Source organism: Mustela nivalis, assembly GCF_964662115.1.
Source record: "Mustela nivalis genome assembly, contig: HAP1_SCAFFOLD_428, whole genome shotgun sequence".
Taxonomy (NCBI): domain Eukaryota; kingdom Metazoa; phylum Chordata; class Mammalia; order Carnivora; family Mustelidae; genus Mustela; species Mustela nivalis.
Genome location: NW_028136226.1, coordinates 387,258 through 409,996, shown reverse-complemented (window position 1 = coordinate 409,996; position 22,739 = coordinate 387,258). Strand labels below are relative to the sequence as shown.

The 22,739-nt window shown below is 35.5% G+C and overlaps 1 long non-coding RNA gene across 1 annotated transcript in view; it reads left to right on the top strand.

Moving 5' to 3' along the window:
* Positions 1-17,799, top strand: part of LOC309857145 — a 28,220-nt gene extending 10,421 nt beyond the window's left edge. The window contains exons 2-3 of the long non-coding RNA XR_014307498.1: positions 5,786-5,845; positions 17,780-17,799. This is a non-coding gene — a long non-coding RNA (uncharacterized lncRNA). The remainder of the gene's footprint in view (positions 1-5,785; positions 5,846-17,779) is intronic.
* The last annotated feature ends 4,940 nt before the right edge of the window (positions 17,800-22,739 follow it).

Below are 22,739 nucleotides of genomic sequence, written 5' to 3'. Positions count from 1 at the left end.
GATCTGAACCAAAGGCAGACACTTAACTGACTAAGCAAATGAGACTCCCACAAAATCAACAATTTTATAAAATTTTTATTTGTTGGGGTGCCTGGCTGGAACAGTCAGTAAAATATATAAATCTTGATCTTGGAGTTGTACGTTTGAAATCCACCTTGGGTGTAGAGGTTTTATTTAAAAATAAAATCTTTAAAAAAATTTTTTTCATTTTTTTATTTAAGCCATTGTATGGCAGTGTTGATCACTATATTGTACACCTGAAACTAATATTAACCTTATTTTAACTAACTGGAATTTAAATAAAAACTTTAAAAATAAAATAAAAATAATAATCATAAAAATAAAAAAGAGGAAAAATTATTTGGCAGGAAATTTTCTTAATTGCATTATTATTTATTATTATCATAGTCTGTGTGTGTCGGTGGGAAGTGGCTGGTATTACAGTGAGTTCCATATCTGTGTTACACTGAGTTCCATGTCTGTAGTCAGTCTTTTTTTTCTTTTAGTTTATTTTCAGGGATCCAAAATTCATTGTTTATGCACCACACCCAGTGCTTCATGTAATAAATTCCCTCCTTAATACCCACCACTGGGCTCACCCAACCACCTGCCACCCTTTTCTTCAAAACCCTCAGTTTGTTTCTCAGAGTCCACAGTCTCTCATGGTTTGTCTCTCCCTCCGATTTCCCCCAGCACACTTCTCTCCATCTCCCAGTGTCCTCCACGTTATTCCTTATGTATTGATTCTTATAAGAACTTTTATTTCTTTCCCTATTCTGCTTTGCATATGCTTACCTTAGATGTTAAAATGTTATAAACCTCTCCTGCCTGGTCCATTTTCTCTCTCTTCTCTCATGATTTCTCATGCTCTCCCTGCCAACCCCACATGCCTTACAATATCTGGATATGACTAATTTCTTCCTGAGCTACTTTATTCTACTCTGCCATATGGTTGCCCTTCCCTCTTCTGTACCATAACTTCTATCCCCTGCATTTGTGCTTTAACAATACCTAATTCTTTTCACTGCATCTGTATCTTTGAGGTCAATACTCAGTAGTGCAATCGCTGGGTCATAGGCTAGCTCTATTTTACTGGAAAGAAGGGCCATATGCACCCCAGTGTTCATAGCAGCAATGTCCACTATAGCCATTCTGTTGAAAGAGTCAAGATCCCCTACAACAGACAAACGGATAAAGAAGATGTGATCCAAGGATACAATGGAATATCACTCAGCCATCAGAAAGGATGAATACCCAACTTTTGCATCAACATGGATGGGACTGTAGGAGATTATGTTAAGTGAAATAAGTCAAGCAGTGAAAGTCAATCATCATATGGTTTCACTTATTTGTGGAACCTAAGGAATAGCATGGAGGACATTAGGAGAAGGAAAGGAAAAATGAAGTGGGGGGATTGGAAGGGGAAATGAAACATGAAAAACTATGGACTCCAAGAAACAAACTGAGGGTTTTAAAGATGAGAAGGATGTGGGGATGGGTGAGACTGGTGATGGGTACTAAGGAGTGCACATATTGCATGGGGCATTGGGTGTTTTACACAAACAATGAATCATGGAACACTACGTCAAAAACTAATGATGTATTGTATGGTAACTAACATAACATAATTAAAAAGAAAAGGAGGGGGACAATACCTAACACTCAATCTTTGCTAGTTTCTTGTTTACCTCCTTTTAAGAGTAAGCTCATTAGTGTTTTTTGTTTGTTTGTTTGTTTTTGTCTCAACTAAAAGAAGAAAAATAATACACATTATTTTGAAAACTTTTTGAACAGTGTACAAACGTTAGTCAAGTCCACAATGTCTCATCTCTTCTTCCTCCTAACATGGCTAAGATGAAAAACCCTTTATCTGGGAAAAGATCATTCTCCTGCCACCTTGTGTAAGATTTTGGCTTTAGCTTAGATTATCCTTTCTTTCCTTTTCTGAAAATAAGTTGAAAATATTAATAGCCTCAGTTTCTTCTTCCAAAATATGACTGCTTCTTTACCAAGTGCAAAAGCAACCCATTTTGACCATAGTAAACAGCTTGGACCTACTTTTTTTGGCTCACTGTTTTAGTGAGACAAGTGGAGTGAAGATGACACACCATTTCCAAATGTATTAATAATTGGTAGACCATACTTCTAAATTGAAGATTTGTTGCCATTAAACTATGACCAGACTCGCTATAATTACAGAGGTAAATTCTTTATATTTACTATATTTGAAATTACCATATAATACCAAAATAAAATTATGATTATGTGAAGAGTCTGTAATATTAAGAAGATGACTTTGAAATGATTGCTTATCTAAATGAAATTTCCCATTTTATAATCTTGTATAAGCTTCCGTTGTCATTTCCTATTTAAAATCTATTAGAAGGCACTCTTATTTTCCCTTAAGTGGGAAGTCAAATGTGGAACAAATTTATCCCAAAGGAACTGATTCTATATTCCACTGAAGACCAGGTGGCTTCCATGTGGCATTTTGCCTCTTGCATATTGTTCATCTCCTACAACAAATGGGGGTATGCTCTTTAGTAAACTAATTCAACTCAATTAGAGGCATTGTCTTCAAGGGATAACATCATAGAGACTAGAATCAGAATCATACTTTTGGGAAAATTGGGCCCAGGATTTTTGTTTTGTTTTGTTTTAAGATTTTATTTATTTATTTGACAGGCAGAGACCACAAGTAGGCAAAGAGGCAGGGGGGGGGGGAAGCAGGCTCCCTGCTGAACAGAGAGCCTGATGCAGAGCTTGATCCCAGGATCCTGAGATCATGGCCTGAGCCGAAGGCAGAGGCTTAACCCACTGAGCTACACAGGGGCCCCTGGGCCCAGGTTTTGATGGCTTCTTTCCTCAATCTTATAAAACCTATTTGAACTCTACTGGATGCCAGAACTGCTTAAAAATATTTGGTCCCTTGTAATTTTAACCTTCCAGTATTCAATGCACCTGATCCATGTAATATCCTATAGTATTTTTGTCAAATGAATACTCTCAAAGTATGTTTCTTGGGAGACACTTTTCAATTGGTTGCTTACATTTCTGCATTTATTATTTGTTCTAGGCCATCCTTTGAAGATGGTTGTATTGAATAGACTTGGAAGACAGAAATAGTATCTTTTTTTTTAACTTAACCTGTTGTGTTTGCAAATATTATCTGCCTCTGTTTTGATTCTTCTTGTGGGAACTGAGGCTCAGAACTGATATATAACTCCCACCCCTACACACACACACACACACACACACACACAAATACACACACATACACAAATACTGTTAATATTCTGGCTACCTCTATTGCTGTGAATAATAAACTATATTATTTCTGAACCATGAGTCTGCGTCTTCTATCAACACCCAAGAAACTACGGCAGACTCATACACCAGCTTTCAAATAAGGGAAAATAATCTCAGATGCTTTATATTTTTTGATAGTGTTACCTACTTCTGAACATATGACTGAACACATATAAAGCTGGAGCCCTTTCCATTTAGAGCTTCTTCTGTGGAAGAACTATGCATTCACTAGTAAACAAAAGTAGATTCATCTTTTTTTTTTTTTTCCTCCTGACACCATTTCCTCTCTCACACTGTTGCTCAAATTGGATGGAGTCTAAGGTCCTTTGAGGAAATTTTTGTTTAATGACTCAAAATAAAATAGGAAGAGTCTAAAGTGCTAAAAATACTTCTAGATAAAAGGTATAAGATAATGCCAGAAAGGATAGTAATTTTATCTAACAACTGCCTGTTCACCCCTTATTTGTTCATTAACTAATCTCCAAATTCCTGACTAAATCCCTTTTGTAAGCCAGAATGTGAGCTAAAAACTGGGATTTTAAAAAATGTTCATTTGAAATCCAGTTAGTTAACATATTTGGTTGTATTAGTTTCATGTGTACAATATAACATATAGCACTCAGTGCTCATCATGACAAGTGCTCTAATTAACCCCCATCACTTATTTAATCCATCACTCCTTTCAGATCCCGTCAAGTAACCATCAGTTTGTTCTCTGTAATGAAATGTCTGTTTCTTGCTTTGTTTCTCTTTCTATGTCTTATTATTTCCCCTTTGCTTGTTTGTTTTGTTTCTTTTATTCCATATATGAGTAAAGGTATTTGTCTTTCTCTGACTGACTTATTTCACTTTTAGCATTATACTGTCTAGTTCCAACCATGTTATTGCAAATGGCAAGATTTCAGTCTTTTTTATGGCAGAATAATATTCCATTGTATATACATACCACTTATTCTTTATTTATTCATCAATTGATGGATACTTGGGTGCTTTCCATATCTTAGCTTTATAAATAATGCTGCTATAAACATAGGGGTGCTAGAATCCCTTTGAATAAGTTTTCTTATATTCATTGGGTAAATACACACCAACAGGATTGTTGGATCACAAAGGACTTCTATTTTTAAATTTTATGGAAATTCCATACTGCTTTCAAATATGGCTGTATCAGTTTGCATCACCACCAACAGTTCACAATTGTTACTTTTTTTTTTAAGATTTTATTCATTTGACAGAGAGAGATCCAAGTAGAGAGAGAGAGAGGAGGGAGCAGGCTCCATGCCTGGCAGAGAGCCCGATGTGGGACTTGATCCCAGGACCCTGAGATCATGACCTGAGCTGAAGGCAGAGGCTTAACCCACTGAGCCACCCAGGCAGCCCCCACAAGTGTTACTTTTTCACATCCTCTCCAACACCTTTTGTTTCTTGTAGTGTTGATTTTAGCCATTCTGACAGGTGTGAGGTGGTATCTCTTTCTAGTTTTGCTTTGCAATTTCCTGATGATACATGATGATGGACATCTTTTCATGTATCTACTGAACATTTGAATGTGTGCTTTGGGGAAACACTTGTTCATGTCTTCTATCCATGGTTTTATTGGATTATTTGTTTTTGGATGTTGACTAAAAACTGGATATTAAGTAACACACAAGACAGGTTTCTTGAGCTTAAATTTTATTTGCATGAGTATCATTAACAGGAAAAAATATGCATATGGGTATGTACAAGTGTGTTTATGTATACATCTATCTATCTATCCTCTATCCCATGTCTTCTAATTGTGGTAAATCCTGTAAGGTGGGGAATGGGATAGTCTGAAGAAATATGCTTCTGGATATGCTGGGTAAGCAAATTTAATTGCACTCAGATGCATTGGATATAAGTGAATCACTCAAATGAGTTATTTAATATTATATAGAAACAAATTAAAAGTTTATGTAGTTGAAAATAATAGGTAGTTAAAATAATTTTTTTGTTTGTTGTTTTTGTGTCTTTTTTTGTTTATATATACTATGGTGTGAATGTATATGTCTCCCAAAATCATATTATGGAATCTAACTCTGGAAGTGATAGAATTAAAACTTAGGGGCCTTTGGGAGGTGATTAGGTCATAAGTGGGATTACAGTCCTTTTAAAGGAGACCCCAGAGAGTTCTCTTGCTTCATTCATCATGTACGTTTACAGTGAGAAGATAGCCATCTATGAGGAAGTGGGCTCTCCCTGGATCTGCCCATTCCTTAATCTTGAACTTCTCCGTTCTAGAACTGTGAGAAATAAATTCCTGTTCTTTATAAGCTATTAAGTCTATATCATGTCCGTTATAGCAGCCTGCATGCAGAAGGACACTATGACCTAAAATGAGAGCAATAAATATAAAGTTTCAGTAAAGTCAGTTGGTACAATGTTTTTTTTTTTTTTACTTAGAGAAGACATGCTGCTTCATGTTAAACCTTGATATTGTATATGTTTCTTGAAGGGCCACTTCTTACTCCTTTGTGTGTTTTCCACAAAGTCCAGGATGATGCCTTACATAAAGGTAATATTTTATAAATACTGTTGGAAATATATACTTCTCTAAAATCTTATTTTGCCTACAGATTACTTGGATCCACTTTGCCTTGTGTAGAATATTTGAAATATATTAAGTACAGAATGTCTCTCTAAATAACATTTAGAATCATCATTAGTTTATGACTCCTGACTCATTTGTTTATGCAGTGATACTTACTTCAAGAACACTGAAATTTGTAATATAATTTTGAATTAATCACCAAGCTAGTTTATTTTAACTTATGAAAAAATAATTTCTCATGTTGGTTTAATTCTGCTCTTATGTTATGGTCATGACATTTTCATTAAAATAAAGTAGAAAATAGAAGTAAATAATTAATGAAAAATAAAAATTAAAAAATAAAAAAATAAAAGTAAATCTCTTGTGAAATGTTAAACTTTTCTTACTTATTTTGTTTTGCTTTTCCTCTACCATGCTGGCAAAGCTGTATGTTGCAGATAAGTATAATTTTCTAGGTGGTAGGTTTGTTACTTTTACTAAAATTTTCAAAATATAAAGAGTTGAATAGTCATGGATTGTTTATTAAACTCCTTATCTACACATATAAAAATAAAACAATGATGGTGACCTGGGTATTTCTAAAATTGTATTCTGTTTTTCCATATTATGGTTTACAATGTAATTAATAAAGATTCTGCATATATTAACATCCATCCCCTTCTATCTCATCTGTATGTCCATACAGAGCATGTATGATTTCTATTCATTTCTATGTTGTGGTGAAGAGATTGTCTGAAGTAGCCTATATTTATGCAGGTAGATCTTAAGCTACGGTGCTCTTGTTTATTTGCTTGTTCGTGATCAGTATGTCTGAAAGATGATAACTATTGCATCAGGTGTGACGATTAAAAAATATTATTGGTGCCTGATACACTGTGATGAAATAGGTAAGTCAATTCATAATTTGTTAATTAAATTAGAAAAGAAATTCCTTTGGATTTGTTCTTTATTAAAGTTTTTTTTTAACGAATTCCTTGGGATGTTTTTTGTGTAATATATATCACATGCCTCAACCTTTAAATTTGAATGTAGAAAAGAGTTATCAGAATGAGCCTAGAAAATATTGTTATGGGGGCGCCTGGGTGGCTCAGTGGGTTAAGCCGCTGCCTTTGGCTCAGGTCATAATCTCAGAGTCCTGGGATCGAGTCCCACATTGGGCTCTCTGCTCAGCAGGGTGCCTGCTTCCTCCTCTCTTTCTGCCTGCCTCTCTGCCTACTTGTGATCTCTCTCTGTCAAATACATAAACAAAATCTTAAAAAAAAGAAAATATTGTTTTGAAATATTTTTGTTCTTTTATATTATGTTAACTTAGGAAATAATGGTAGTTATTTTTATTAGCATTTCCTACTTTCCACATGCCCTTACAGATGAGATATCATGTTTTTCCTACTCTTTTTATCGTGGTTGTTATATTCTTCATGATCAATAACAATCAATAAAAATTCACAACATTAATTTTCTTTGGGAAAGTGATATTTTAGCAAGAATCCATGACCAAAAATTTTAGCTGTTGTTCTTCCAGGAGATGAGACTATCAATGTTCCCGAAATTTCAAGAAATAGAACTTATTAATTGTGTTGGTTGATGTTTATTGTCTCTGAACTTAGAGGTGCATAATTCAATTTAAAATTTATTTTGGGGGCGCCTGGGTGGCTCAGTGGGTTAAAGCCTCTGCCTTTGGCTCAGGTCATGATCCCAGGGTCCTGGGATCGAGCCCCGCATCGGGCTCTCTGCCTAGCAGGGAGCCTGCTTCCTCTTCCCTCTCTCTCTGCCTGCCTCTCTGCCTACTTGTGATCTCTATCTGTCAAATAAAATAAATAAAATCTTAAAAAAAACGGAGTGGACCTTATGGGGGTGCTTATCTGAAATTGAGGGACATTATAAAAAAATAAAAAATAAAATTTATTTTGAATTGAAAACAAGATCTTACTGAAGTTTAGGCATCCCACTTTATATCAGGCCTCCAGTACATTCTAATTTATTTATAGAAAATATCATAAACATGAATGACACTTTTCCTATTGCATTTATATGAAACTGCAATGACTCAAAGATGTCAGATTTGAAAAGCACTACCTTTCTATAATTTCTGTTTCCTAGGAGGAATGGATATACCATTTTAGCTCAATTATCCAACAGTATTCAAAACCACCATGAATTTTAAAACATAGTTATTACACCCTAAAAATCAAGTATGAAAATGTATAAACAACCAAATCTCTATCTGTAAATGAAATACTCCCACACAGACGGGTTTTAAAACTTTCTAACTTAAGGAATTTGATAGCACAGACTCAGGGTAGTAGTTTCAGTGCCTACAGTATACTTTCAGGGAGAGAGTAATGTAAGCTCTGAGTCACTTTCTGCCTAGAGATGACCTAATAGTGGTTCTGGCATTGTTTGTTTGTTTTTGAAAATACGTTCCTGGGCGTCATTCAGAAAATGCAGAGTTTGGCATCTATATAAATTAAGGATGATCTTTTTGAACTTTTGTCTTTCATTACATCAAATTAACATAATTGGACAGAAATTCCACTAAATTAAGCATTGTTAGGAAATGTGTAAATTGGAGCTACTCAAATTAGTTGCTCTTTGAACTATGTGCTGTTGGTTCAGGATTAGATAAGGATTTTGAAGGCAAACCTAAATCATTGCTTCCTTTTTTGAGAGATTCTCAGCATATTTTCTTAAAATTAGCTGAAATAAACAATGTGTTTAGTCGCAAAGTGATTTGCATTTTTGCACAAACTCCCTATCTCCTTGAGAATTATAACAGATATTTCATGAAACATCATTGATCTTTACTTTGTTACACTGCTGTAAAGTACATTCAGAGTTGCCAGTTAAAGGTGTTAGTGTTGAGATGAAATGTCATGCATTTTTCTTCACTTCCATGCAAATGAACACAGTAATTTATTAAGACACAATGAAGAAAAAAAAATTGACAATGAGTTCCAGATTTTAAAAATCACTTGCCATTCAATCCAAATTGTGAGTTTGATCGGTTACCGAACACTTTATAATGCACCCCCGGTAATTTTACAGAGATTACTTTTTTCTTACCAATTCTTGATTATTCTGTCTTGCAATGCAGAGAAAGCTAACTAATTTAAAATAAACTTCCGTTAATTTTGATTGTTATAAACTTAAAATTGACTAATTTCCATATACAGAGTTTAAAATGTTCACAATTTACATTAAATATATATTCTGTGTATACCTTGGAAAAATTATACTGAAAACTGAAATTAAAATGATGTTGTATATAGCTGCAAGAAGCCGCCTGTCCCATTTCATCTTACTATATAAGTTGTGTCAGGTAATTTATAAAATCCCTGCTGCATAACAAATCTATTTTTTGTTGGAATGGGTAGTAATGTTTCTTCTTATTTCGAAATAAGAGTTGGTCTATGAGTGCCTCTGCAACTGTATTTTTCCTAAGTGGCTTCATGGTCTTGAACTGAGAAAGTTCAGAGCATTAAACATCAAAGTAATATATTTTGACATAATTAGACATCAAGGAAATGCAATTAAAATGACACTGAGATATCACTACACACTTACCAGAATGGCTAAAATAAAATATAATGACAAGCCCAAAAGAAAAAAATATACCATTTGATGATACACAATGGCAAGTTGTACCATAACTTAACCATCTCAGACTAGTGTAGTGTTAAATTTGGTTTTCTAAGCCATGTTTTGGGTCACTTACCACTTTTCAAGGATATAAAGTGCTATCATTTTACGTAAAACTGTGAAATTTGGTCAGATTTAAATTTCAATTTATGTTAAAACATTCTGTAAACTGTGTTAGACTTTGACATTTGTTCCCTCAGTTCAGTGAATAACACTATATCATATTCTGAAAAATACGCTAATTTTTTATTATTTTGAAAAATATCCCTTTTTCCTCTTATGGTAATTATGAATATGAATTAATAGTAGAATTTGATATGGTCCAGTATGACCATAAATACTTTATTGTATATTATCAAATTTAATAATGAATATAATGTACTTCTTTGGACAATTTTTAAAGACCAGTCTACTCTTAAAACAAAAAAAATGGAGATGCACTTCTTTAGTTCACACAAATTTCATTTTATTATATATGACCTCAGATAAATTTCAACAAATCATAATTTATTAAAATCATGTCTACTTAAAAATCTCATAGAAGAGTTAAACCATCAAAAATAAAAATAAACACACACAACACACACACATCACCCATGTATTGGCAAATCACAATTGCTGTAACAATACATTAGGCATTCCACAGTTAAGGGCTATCAAAATTTCCATCAGTGACAAAAAGATTTGTATCCAAATGGACTGATTTTCCAGAATCCAAGAAAAAGTCTCCTAGGATTTATTTAAAGATAAATATTTGAACAAATACTTCTTAAATTTAGGAAATTCAGAACATACGATTAAAGAATATTTGCAGTGCAGACTATATTCAATCCTTCCTTCAAAATGTGCCTTTGAGTACATAATTCTGTTTTCTCGATCTCAATTGAGCTGTCTTCCAAGGAAGTTTTCCAAAATGTGTGTCTCTGTGTGATAAATGTTCTAAGACCTAACATGCTTCATTGTATTTTTACTGTGCTCTCAAATTTAATCAATAATTTGGATTGATGTATAATACCTAGTTTCAAATATCTTTTCCATCTATAAAAACTCCCAGCTGTCTCTTTATATGCTATTACTATTGAGAATTGTGCTGTCAGTATTATTCTTGTACATTTTAGGTGATCTGTTCTTCTCTTGGGCATCATTTATGCTCTTCTCTGTTTTTGATATTCTTAAAACTCACCATAATGTATACGAGTGGTTTTTAGTGTGTGTAGTTTTTGTTTTGTTTTGTTTCTGATATCTCATGTTTGGCATCATTTTAAGTCTGGTATCTTTTATCTTTCTTTAATTCTCCAAAATTTATCTCAGTACTTATTTAAATATTTTCTTTATTTTTTTTTTCTTTTCTGCTGTATTTGGGCAGAAGTCATTAATTTGTTTGTTTTTCCCAACTCATTTATTCATTTTACAGCTATATTCATCTTAGTCTCCATTTATTGTATTCTTTATTTCAACAATTTTCACTTAATTTATATTCACAGTATAGTATCTTTCTTTTCCTTGTATATGTATATCATTATTTTATCATATACTTTTAAGCTATTTTTAAAAATATTTTATTTATTTATTTGACAGTGAGAGATCACAAGTAGGCAGAGAGGTGGGCAGAGAGAGAGGAAGAGAAGCAGGCTACCTGCTGAGCAGAAAGCCCGATGTGGGGCTTGATCCCAGGACCCTGAGATCATGACCTGAACGGAAGGCAGCGGCTTAACCCACTGAGCCACCCAGGCGCTCCTTTTAAGCTATTTTTTAAAAGTACAGTCATTCTTTTTTTTTTTTTTAAGATTTTATTTATTTATTTATTTGACAGAGAGAGATCACAAGTAGACAGAGGGCAGGCAGAGAGAGAGAGAGGGAAGCAGACTCCCTGCTGAGCAGAGAGCCTGATGCAGGACTTGATCCCAGGACCCTGAGATTATGACCTGAGCTGAAGGCAGTGGCTTAATCCACTGTGCCACCTAGGCGCCCCTAAGCTATTTTTTTAATTCCTGTTCCAATAACACTTGGATTGGCATATAAAGTTAACCACATCATATTTTTTAGGTAAGTAATTGTACTTTTTATGTGCATAGTTATTTTGGTCCATGAGTTCAGCTCTTCTTAGGATCATCAAATCTCTGTAAAGTCTGGGTATGCTAGGATTTTCTAAGCAACAATAAAATACATTGAAACCTGGTAGCTTAATTATAATAATGTTTTCTTTCTCAATCATTCATAATAGTATTCCATTCTGAGTAGCTTCCTTCTATTTTGCAGCTTTAGTGTTTGGAAAAACTTGAAATGTGATATTACTGTGATAATGTGAATTAGTCAGGGTTTTTCAGAGAATCGGGAAGAGAAAAAAAGGAAGATATTCTCCAGGGCCAACTCTAGAAGTGACTATTAAAACATCTGTCCAAATTCAATTGAACAAAACTCAGAAATGCCATCTCCAGTGAAATACAAAAAAGATTATATATAGTTCTGGGCACACACATCTCATTTGACCCAATGATGTATATCAATGAAAGACTGAAGGCCAATCACCACTCCATGGGAGAATTTAAAAATAAATTTACTAATGAGGCCAAGAATTCAGAATCACCAATACTTCAGAACTAATAATAACTGCCTTCACTTGATTTTATTCTATAAGATAAATCCTATGATCAAGTTTCAATTTTAAATTCTTACAATTTTAAATTCTTAAATCCTTATGAAGAAGCATCATTTGGAGGGAGCAGTTTTCATAATTTATCATCCATCAGCTTTTTTTTAAAGATTTTATTTATTTATTGGACACAGAGAGAGAGAAAGAGAGAGAGAGAGAGATCACAAGTAAGCAGAGAGGCAGGCAAGCAGGGAGGGAAGCAGGCTTCTTTTTGAGCAGAGCCCGATGTGGGGCTGGATCCCAGGACCCAGAGACCATGACTTGAGATGAAGGCAGAGGCTTAACCCACCACCCACGTGATGAGAGAGCCACTCAGGTGCCCCTCATCCATCAGTCTTAATTGATTGGAGGAAAATGTGTGGAGGAATAATGCCTTAGGGAGCTAATCTCTCTAAAGAATTTTCAAGTCTTTACCCCTTCAAGGTTTTTGTAAAGTTCTGATAGCCTCTAAACATCTAGTGGATTTCTACAGTGACAGGCCTGTTAAAACCTGTCTTCAAACCAGGAATAGAGCTTGAAACATACCAGTCAAGGGCAACTTTGAGTCTTTTAAGGAATTTATCATCATTTCTTTCTTTTTGGTTAATATCTGAAATAGTTCCATATTACACTGGCATAATTTCTCCAGAGCTGACTTTGAAGGAGGCATTCAGTTCCAGCTAGTTCCATATTTTGGCAAGAACTATACTTCTATATTAAAAAAAAAACATATTTTAGGGCACCTGGGTGGCTCAGTGGGTTAAAATCTCTTCCTTCGGCTCAGGTCATGATTCCAGGTTCCTGGGATTGAGTCCTACAGTGGGCTCTCTTCTCAGCTGGGAGCATGCTTCCATTCCTCTCTCTCTGGCTGCCTCTCTGCCTTCCTATGATCTCTGTCAAGTAAATAAATAAAATTTTTAAAAAAACATATTTTATACCAGTTATCCATGTTTATTAACTAAGATATCACAATACAAATAATACAAACAGTTGCTCTTTATTAATACCTTCAACCAAGATCAAAAAATATGTCATATTTTCTCCAAAAATTTTATATCATCTGATAGGTCAGATATATATATAAAATTACTTTTAAAGTTTTAAAAATATCAGCAAATATTTTCATTTAAATGCAAATTTGAAAAGAAATCTACTTTTCCAAACACGACTTTTTATCCTATTTATTTTGAATTTTGTCAACAACTGATAAAATGTTTAGCGAGACTATAAATGTTAGATCGAAAAAAATGATTAATAGATGTAGGTTCAAATTATTATGTTCCATTAAAAATGATTTAGTCTTTGATGAACATCTGTTTGGTAATATGTTGATCCAGATATAGTAAATTAAAGACATATATAAAATTATAGGGAAATGACATCTTTCGTTCCATTATGAGTAGAGCTTTTAAAATGCTATTTGTCACAACCTGTCATCTTGTCATTATGTAGCATTATGTAGCAATTAAAAAATGTATACTCTTCACTTAGAAGTCTTTTAGAAATCTAAAATATGACTTTCTATGGTTTGTGTCTCCATATTGCTTTATTGCCAGTTAAAACAAATCCACATGCTTTGATTCAAAGGTAATAAATTCCTCTTATTTGGAAAAAGGATGTTTATTTTTGTTCTCTCACCCTTAGCAGGTGGTTTCATTTTAGCACACTTCAGAGTTATAATTTCATGCTTATTAAAAATATTTATTTTGATCTACATAGATGAATGAAACTTTTATTTTATTAAATTATTTGCCAAAAAATCTGTGAGTTTTAAAAATGTATTTCCTTTGAAGGGTTATTTTAGAGCATTCAAAGAGGATCTAAGAGTGTGGTATTATGCAGTTTTTAAGTAGGTATGAAATGGTTAATTATAGGATTGTTTCTTTAGGCTTATGTATATTGTCCATTATATGCTATAAAATATTTTGAAAGTAAATTTAAAGTATGTTTTATGTAGTTTATTTTTTGGAAAAAAATATTGAAATGACTTATGAAATTCAGTATACTCTCAACATTGATTTATTTTGAAATTTACCAGTTGTCTACTGAACTATTATATGGCAGATATTACTTCAGACTACACTGGTAAATGAAATACTTGGCTTTGTAGAACTTTTATTTTAATGGGTGAGACAATTCAAAGCTATAAACCTTAATAAAAATGGCATAGTGCATTCAAAAAGGAAGAGTACAATGGGGAAAAAGAAAAATTCGATCAGGGTGAGAAAAATCAAGGTTGCTAGGCAGGGGATGGGGAGTTAAATCTTTTAATAGAAAGATCAGGGTAGTTACAATGAAGCTGACAATTGAACAAATGTATGGAAAGGTGATGAATTTGCGCAGAACTATCAGCAATAAGGTCACTCCAGACAAAGGAATTGGCTATCTTGAAGGCCATAAGGTTGGATCATGCCTGGCATATCTGAGGAATAGCAAGGAGGCCACTGTGAGTGACTGAAGAGTAGCAGGGAAAGAGGTCACAGAGGTTAAATGAGTGGCTAGATCAAGTAAAAGCTTCGAAGTCATTGTAAAACTCTGGCTTTTATATTTGGAAACTTACTGTGTGATAGAATTTTTGCTAATAACTGAGAGTTCAAATGTCCATAAAATTTCAAGGATTCTTATTCTAGTAAGACAGAATAAAGAGAAAGAGTTCATATTTTCACATGGTGTAAGAAATGCTCGGAGATCCAAGTGTAGGAAGCTATGGGAGCACAGAAGAAGGCACTAAAATCACACCATATATTTGATGACTGTGACTATATATAAATTTGTATTTTCTAGATTTTTTGTAGTCATGGAATCACACAGTATATACGATTCATGGCCTGGATTTTCTTTTCTCGGCATCATTACTTTGAGAATCTCCAATTGTCTTTGCTCTATTGATGGACATTGATGAACATTTCCACTGTTTTCAATTCTTAAAAATAAAGCTGCTATGAAAATCACATACAAGTCCTTGTATGAACATAGGGATTGTTTCTCTTGGTGAAATGCCTAGAATAAAATGGCTATTTGTGTAACTGCAACATATTTTTCATTTAAAAAAATTTTGAAACTATTTTCCAAAGTGGTTGTATCATGATATATGCCAACAACAGTTTAGATTTTTTGTTTCTTCTCAATCTAGCTCAGACCAAGTACAATTAGCCTTTATAATTTTAGCCATTCTAATAGATATGTAAGCATGTCTCATTATGATTTTAATTTTTATTTCTTTAATGTTTAAATGTTGAGAAATTGGCCATGTACTTATAAGCCATCCATATACTTTTGGTGACATGTCTCTTCCATTATTTCCTTCACATGTAAAATTGGATACTCTGTTTGGTTATTAGTAAGGTTTTTTATTTTTATTCATTTTTAAATAATCAGAGTAGATGTCCATTATCAGATATTTAATTTGCAAATCCCTTCTCCATCTTTACGGATTCTCAATGGAGCTTTGATAGCTGTGTCTTTCAAGAAATATGCTACTTCTTTCCTGGTACACGGAGGTATGACTAGAACATTATCAATGTTGACCTTTGCAAAGAAAATCATGGCTTAAGATATATGTAGTCTGCAGTTGTTGGGAGTGTTCACCATCCTTGCCTCTAACTCATCTCTCACTGCCCACACATTCAGGTATAGGGGAATATTGATTGACAAAATATTAATTGCCAAATAACACTAGTTAGAGAATAAGAAAAATGCAGGCACCTGATTATATAATATTCCTTAAATAAAATATGTTTTTATAAGTGCTATTGGAAGTAAATTCCTCAATACTTTAATCACACAGAATGATGGAATCCTAGATTTTTTTTTCTTGTATTTACTAAGAAAATGATCATGCCTCAAGTATATTAAAATGGAATAGGGAAAATTAAAAATTGCTTTAAGTCGATTTGCGTGTGTTGTGCGTATGTGAGAGAGAAAGTGAGAGAGAAAGAGAAAGAGAGAAAAAGAGAAAGGGAAAGACAGAGAGGTGGCTGCAGTACATTGATGAGTTGCAGGATAGATTTTAAAGTTTTTTCTTTTGCTTTCTACATTTCCTTTTCCTTGGGTTCAAGACAACAATCAGTAATATCTCAGATGCCTGCTGGTAACATCAGCAGAAAGAGTTAGAGGTTCCTAGAAAATTAAAGAAGAGATATAGTTTTCCTGACATAAGAAAAGTCATTTTTTGTCCCCAGCTATTTTCAATGATCTATACCCCACCTGTGTACTTGCCCCAGCACACTTCTTCCAAAAATTCCTGGGAGGTTCTTACAAAGAAATGCAAAAACCTCACTCCTAAGGATTTTGAGGGAACAAGGCAATGGGAAAACTAACAGTCACCACCAGACCAGGAAATAGCCTAAGCTATTGAGACAATAAATCAGTGGTAAAACTCCTAGTGCTATTTCAAAAGCAATCAAGGCCTTTCATTCCTTGTCCCAGAAAATGAGCCCAAGACCCCATCTAGTTTCTATCTGCTCTTGAAGCCTGCAGAGTTCCTTTCCCTTGTCCAACAGTTACCTCTGCTTTATTCTAACGTTGAAGTTTCTGCCCTCGGTGGAATACAAGCTTCATTCAGGTGAACATGCAATACATATTGCACAAATACATATGTGGATGTGCATGCATCCACAACCTTATGACCAACCATACACGGGATAATAAAACTCTCCCTTCTGAGTATTCATCTTAAATACTAAATAAAAATCTCTCTCCTGTTCAAACAGTCAAGGCTTTGGAACTTATTCCCTGTGAACTCCTTGTATGTTGTAAACAAAGATTCCTTTGTTTGACAACTCCACCTGTTTCTGTGATTCACCAAAGACTGACCTCATTTAGTTCAGTTACTGTAATGTAATATCAAGCATATCTAGTTAGTTGATCATTTTGTTCAAGTCTTACATATCTTACCAATATGATGACCATTTGTCTATGTAATCTTAAAATAAGGGTGTTGAAATTATTTTCCATTTGTCGTCCAAGGTAGAAGTTATGATTTTTGTTCTTAGTTTTTCCCTATATATCCCCAAATCTGTTGTTACGTATTAAAATTCAAGAATTATTATACTCCCGGGGCGCCTGGGTGGCTCAGTGGGTTAGGCCGCTGCCTTAGGCTCAGGTCATGATCTCAGGGTCCTGGGATCGAGTCCTGCATCGGGCTCTCTGCTCAGCAGGGAGCCTGCTTCCTCCTCTCTCTGTCTCTGCCTGCCTCTCTGCCTACTTGTGATCTCTCTCTGTCAAATAAATAAATAAAATCTTTAAAAAAAAAAAAGAATTATTATACTCCCTGATGAATTCATCCTTTTACTCTTCTGTAATTTTGACTTGATCTTTATGTCTGATAATGAAATTTGCTTTAAAATCACTTTTCATTATCTTGATATAACCACCAAAGTTATAGTGTGATTAGAGTTAATATAGCATATTTTTTCTTTTACTTTTTAAAGCACTTCTATATTGAATCCTGACAAAGAAACAAAACAGCTTTTTAACTCTGGAAGCATCTTTCTAAATTATCCTTTTTTTTTTTTTTTAATGAAGCAGTAGCAATTTTTGTTAAGGGACCTAAACTGAAAGTAGGTTTAGAAATTTATTTATTTTTTTATTTATTTAGTAAAAGATTTTATTTTATTTATTGACAGCAAGAGAGAGAGAGAGAGAGAGAAGAAGCACACAAACAGGGGGAATCATGTGCAAAGGGAGAGGAAGAAGCAAGCTCCTTGGGGTGCAAGTAGTCCCATGCAGGGCTGGATCCCTGTACACTGGAATCATGACCTCAGCCAAAGGCAAACATCTGCTTAAACAACTAAGTCATCCAGGCACCCCTAGAAAATTAAAAAAAAAAAGGCCTTTTAAAACATTTTGTTTCTTTCTTGTTTTTTTTTTAAAATATTTTATTTATTTGACAGACAGAGAGACAGGAAGAGGAACTATAAGCAGGGCAGAGGGAAAAGGAGAAGCAGGTTTCCCACTGTGCAGAGAGCCTGATGTGGGGCTTCATCCCAGGACCCTGGGATCATGACCTGAAAAGAAGGGACACTTCTTGGAGGAAGCCACCCAGACACCTCTTTTCTTTGTTTTTAATATATGGCAACTGATGCTTCCCAGCCACGAGGAGCATATTACCCATTGATTAAATCTTTGATAACAACCTATTTAAAAAGGTGTGTAAATATATACTTACTCAGATTTATACAGTTTGTGTTTTCTTCATAGTTTGGGGCTGGACCCCATGGTCACAACACTGCTTCCAGTCTTTGCCTTCCCATCTTTTGATACCAGGTATTTGGTCAGCAAAGCAAATTAGTATCAAAATTGATAAGCCCTTGGCACCATATCTCTGGAGCAGGGCTTGCTCTTAGCCAAGGCCCAGAGCAGTTGACCTCCCCTCGCTAGTGCTATAGCCCCAAGGACTAGGTCCCTGCCACCAGAACTCAGTCTTACATGTTATGCTAAGCAGACAAAACCAAACCAGGAAAGCTCCGACAGCTTTCACTGGCATGCCTCATCTCCAACTCTCTCGACGTCTAGGCAGTACCAGATGACAGGGAGGGGTCTTGGTCCAACATATGGGAGGGAAGGAAGTAGCCACGAGCAAGTACCTGCCTCTCTGTTCCTTTCTTTCATGAGCAGGTTGTAAGGAGGAGGAAGAGGAAGGGGAAGAGAGGTGAACTTCAAGGGGTGAAGGCCTCAGGTAGGCAGCTGGCTCCTGCCAGTAGGAAAGGGACAAAGGAGAAGGCAGTGAGTCTTGCAGGGAGGGTGGGGGGTAAGGGTTACAGCTTATGACGGAATCTGGACAGGAGTAATAGGGATACTAGTCATTTGAGTCCACCATTGGCAAGCTGGGCTGGGTGTCAGGGCAGATAGGCCTCCCTGGGCAACGGCACATGAGAGAAGGTGGAATTCTTCTCTGAGGAGCAGGTGAAGCTTTGGGTGTTGGGAAAGCATAGACAGTATTGTTCCAGGGCCAAGGACAGGTCCGGGTACTCCTGGTTGGAGGTCAAGGCCACAGTATGATCCAGGTCTTCTACCAGCAGCTTGAAGGTACCACATGCCAGCCACCCCTCATTATTGTGTATAACTCTCTGGTGCACTTATTGGCTTATCCATCAAATGACTCCTTCAGCAGCTTGAAAACCACCTCCACAGGCACTCCAGGATATGGGAGGCTTCCAGAGTGAAAATTTTGCACAGGATCACCCCCAAAAGACCAGAAGTCACTCTGGTGGATGTAGATCTGGTCAAACATGGCCTTAGGGACCATCCACTTCACAGGCAGTCCACTGTTGGTTCTCATTTTATAGTAACTGATGTGGTGATATCTCTGGCAAGGCTGAAGTCTGAGATCTTCATCATGTTGTCCTTTGTCACCAGCACTTCCCTGGTGGCCAGGTCTTGGTGTATGCACTTCTTGGAGGCAAGGTACTCCATGCCTCAGGCTACCTGGTAGGCAAAGTATACCGGGTGCTTGGAGGAGAGTTGCTCTGCTGCATTGTGGCTGATATTGTAACAGTACTCCAGGTCAGGAGGCCTCTGGGCCTGCAGGTACTCCTGTATGTTGTCTTTGGAGGCATATTCCATGATAGTGTACGAAGGACCATCCTGTGTGCAGGACCCAGCAGGTTGATGGTGTCCTTGTGCTGTCCAATCATCTTCATCATCTCCATTTCTGAGATTAGGTTTGACAGGTCTTTCTCTGCTGCATCTGACTTCAACATCTTCACAGACACTTTAGTCAAATGGTTGGATTTGTCTTTGTCCAGCCCAAAGTAGGCCTCTCTTAGGGGTCTGCCTAAACTGCCTACAACCAGCCTGCCTCAAGGCAGTTATGAACTCTAGATTATCCTCAAAAACATTAAACCACAAGCTAAAAATTCTCTTCACTAGGTCTCTGTCGCAGGTCTAATTTTCTTATCTTTCATCATTTATCTTTTTCCTAATTCTTATTTTCAGTATAGTTTATTTGGCTTCCAGGTGTTTCCCCGGGTTTCTGTATGCTGTTTCATAGGGAAGAATTATCCTGTCATAAAATTATTTCTTGAGCATTCATTACATCTCTCGGTTAAAATGGGTTCTTTTATGGTATTGATTCATTTGAGTTTTCTCAAAATGGGAAGAATTTTCAAAATGGTGTTTTCCTCAAGGTTCAGAGTATGTCTTAGCCTCATCTTTACTCTTTTTGAAATTCACTTTTCAAATTCTTGTCCCTCTTTTTATCTTTTTAAATTAAAATGTTTCCTTTTACTATTTTTTTATTTGAGTGTAGTTGATAGTCAGTGTTACATTGGTTTCAGGTTTTCAAGATCTCCATACATTATTCTATGATCACTACAAATATAGCCACCATCTGTCACCATATAACACTATTATAATATCATTGACTATATTCTCTACACTGTCCCATATCTCTTTTTAAAATCTCTGATTTTTATGTTTTCTGTTATTCCAATTTTCGACCTCATTTTACTTGGTTACTTTAATAAAATATGCCTGATTACACACTCTATGCTGAAAACCATAGCATTTGATTTATAGTAGTCTTCTTCTTCTTCTTCTTCTTCTTCTTCTTCTTCTTCTTCTTCTTCTTCTTCTTTCTTCTTCTTAATTAACATATAATGTATTATTAGCCCCAGGGGTACAGGTCTGTGAATCGCCAGGTTTACACACTTCACAGCACTCACCACAGCACATACCCTCCCCAATGTTCATAACCCCACCACCCTCTCCCTAACCTCCCCACCCCCCCCCCCGGCAACTCTCAGTTTGTTTTGTGAGATTAAGAGTCTCTTATGGTTTGTCTCCCTCCCGATCCCATCTTGTTTCATTTACTCTTTTCCTGTTCCCCAAACCCCCCACATTGCACCTCCATTTCCTCATATCAGGGAGATCATATGATAGTGCCTTTCTCTGGTTGACTTATTTTGCTAAGCATAATACCCTCCAGTTCCATCCATGTCAACGCAAATGGCAAGATTTCATTTCTTTTGATGGCTGAGTAGTATTCCATTGTGTGTGTGTATATATATATATATATATATCATTCATTTGTTGATGGACATCTATGTTCTTTCCATAGTTTGCCTATTGTGGATATTACTGCTATAAACATTTGGTGCACGTGCCCCTTTGGATCATATAGCAGTCTTCTTTACCTCTATCAGAACCCCAGGAAGCTTTATTTATTTATTTACTCACATAAACAGATGATCCAACACAACGTTTTTTGATGTTCCAATGTATTATAATGTCTTACCGCTTAACACTATGCTTACTGCTCTCTTTCACTGTCTGACTAAATCCTCATCATCACTATGCCATTTAATGAGAAAGAACATTTGAACTCAGAGTTCTCTCCATATCAGGGAATGAAGACTCCACCCTTCTGTTTGTGCAGGTAAAATAAATGTTGATGTCTGTCCTGCACATACCCCATCCTGTTCACCAGAATATTCACCATCAAAATATATACACAATGAAAACCATACCTCACCACTTCTATTACCACCCAGCATGCTAAAAACACCATCATATGTTCCTGAATTATTGACTTGATTGATAACCCCACTTCCACACATACTGCACTCCTTTCTCCATGCAAATTTATTTTGGTACAGCAATTTAACCTAAAAATCAAGTCATATGATTTTATTCTGCTGTTGAAAGACTTTTGGTATCTTCCCCTTTCATATTAAATAAAAACTGAAGGCGTTTCAATGTACTAGAAGGTCATACATCAATACGTTCTTCCTCTCTCCACCACTATGAACTCCTCATTGGCCTCCTTGCTTTTCCTCAAAAGTAACAGACAAGCTGTTCACACAAAGTCTATATACTTACTTGCTCTGCCTAGAGCAATCTTTTCCTTTAATATTTGTATAACACTCTCCTTCACTTCCTGGGTCTTTGTGCAAATAACATCTCATAAATGAGATATAACCACCCAAAACAAAATAAAATTAACTTTCATCCCAGCATTCCCCAATGGCTTTTACCTTTCTTGTATTTCTTTGTATCACTTATCACCATCAACCATCAATCATTATTCTATTACTGGTTTATTTTCTTATTTGAGACAGAGAGAGAGAGAATTGGGAGGGTGCACAGAGGAAGAAGAAAACACCCCACTGCCTAGAAAGCCTGCTGGGGAGTTACATCCCAGGACCCTGAGATCATGACCCAAGCCAAAGGCAGTCACTCAATGGACTGAGCCACCAAGGTGCCCCTCTATTATTGGTTTATTTCACTATTATATTTCAAAAGAATGTAAGCTCTTTGTGGTCAGGTATTTTATATGTTTTATTAATTGAAGTATTCTCAGAAAGGTAGCTGGCAGATTGTAAGGGCTCACTAAACTGTATTTTGTTGTTATTATTGGGCTCCTTTATGGGCTTTACCTCTTACGCTAGAAGTCTATCCTTCAGATGTAAGCGATAAGAATAGAGCCCTGCTGCCTGTTCAAATGTGTAAAAAGCCTGTATTAAGTGGATATTTTAAAAGCTAAATGAATGGCTTAATAGTTGTATATAGGGGAAAAGGGAACATATTTTCCACAGTTTAGAAGTGGAGTTCTTTTATAGAGTTCTTGTACAAGCCTACACTATG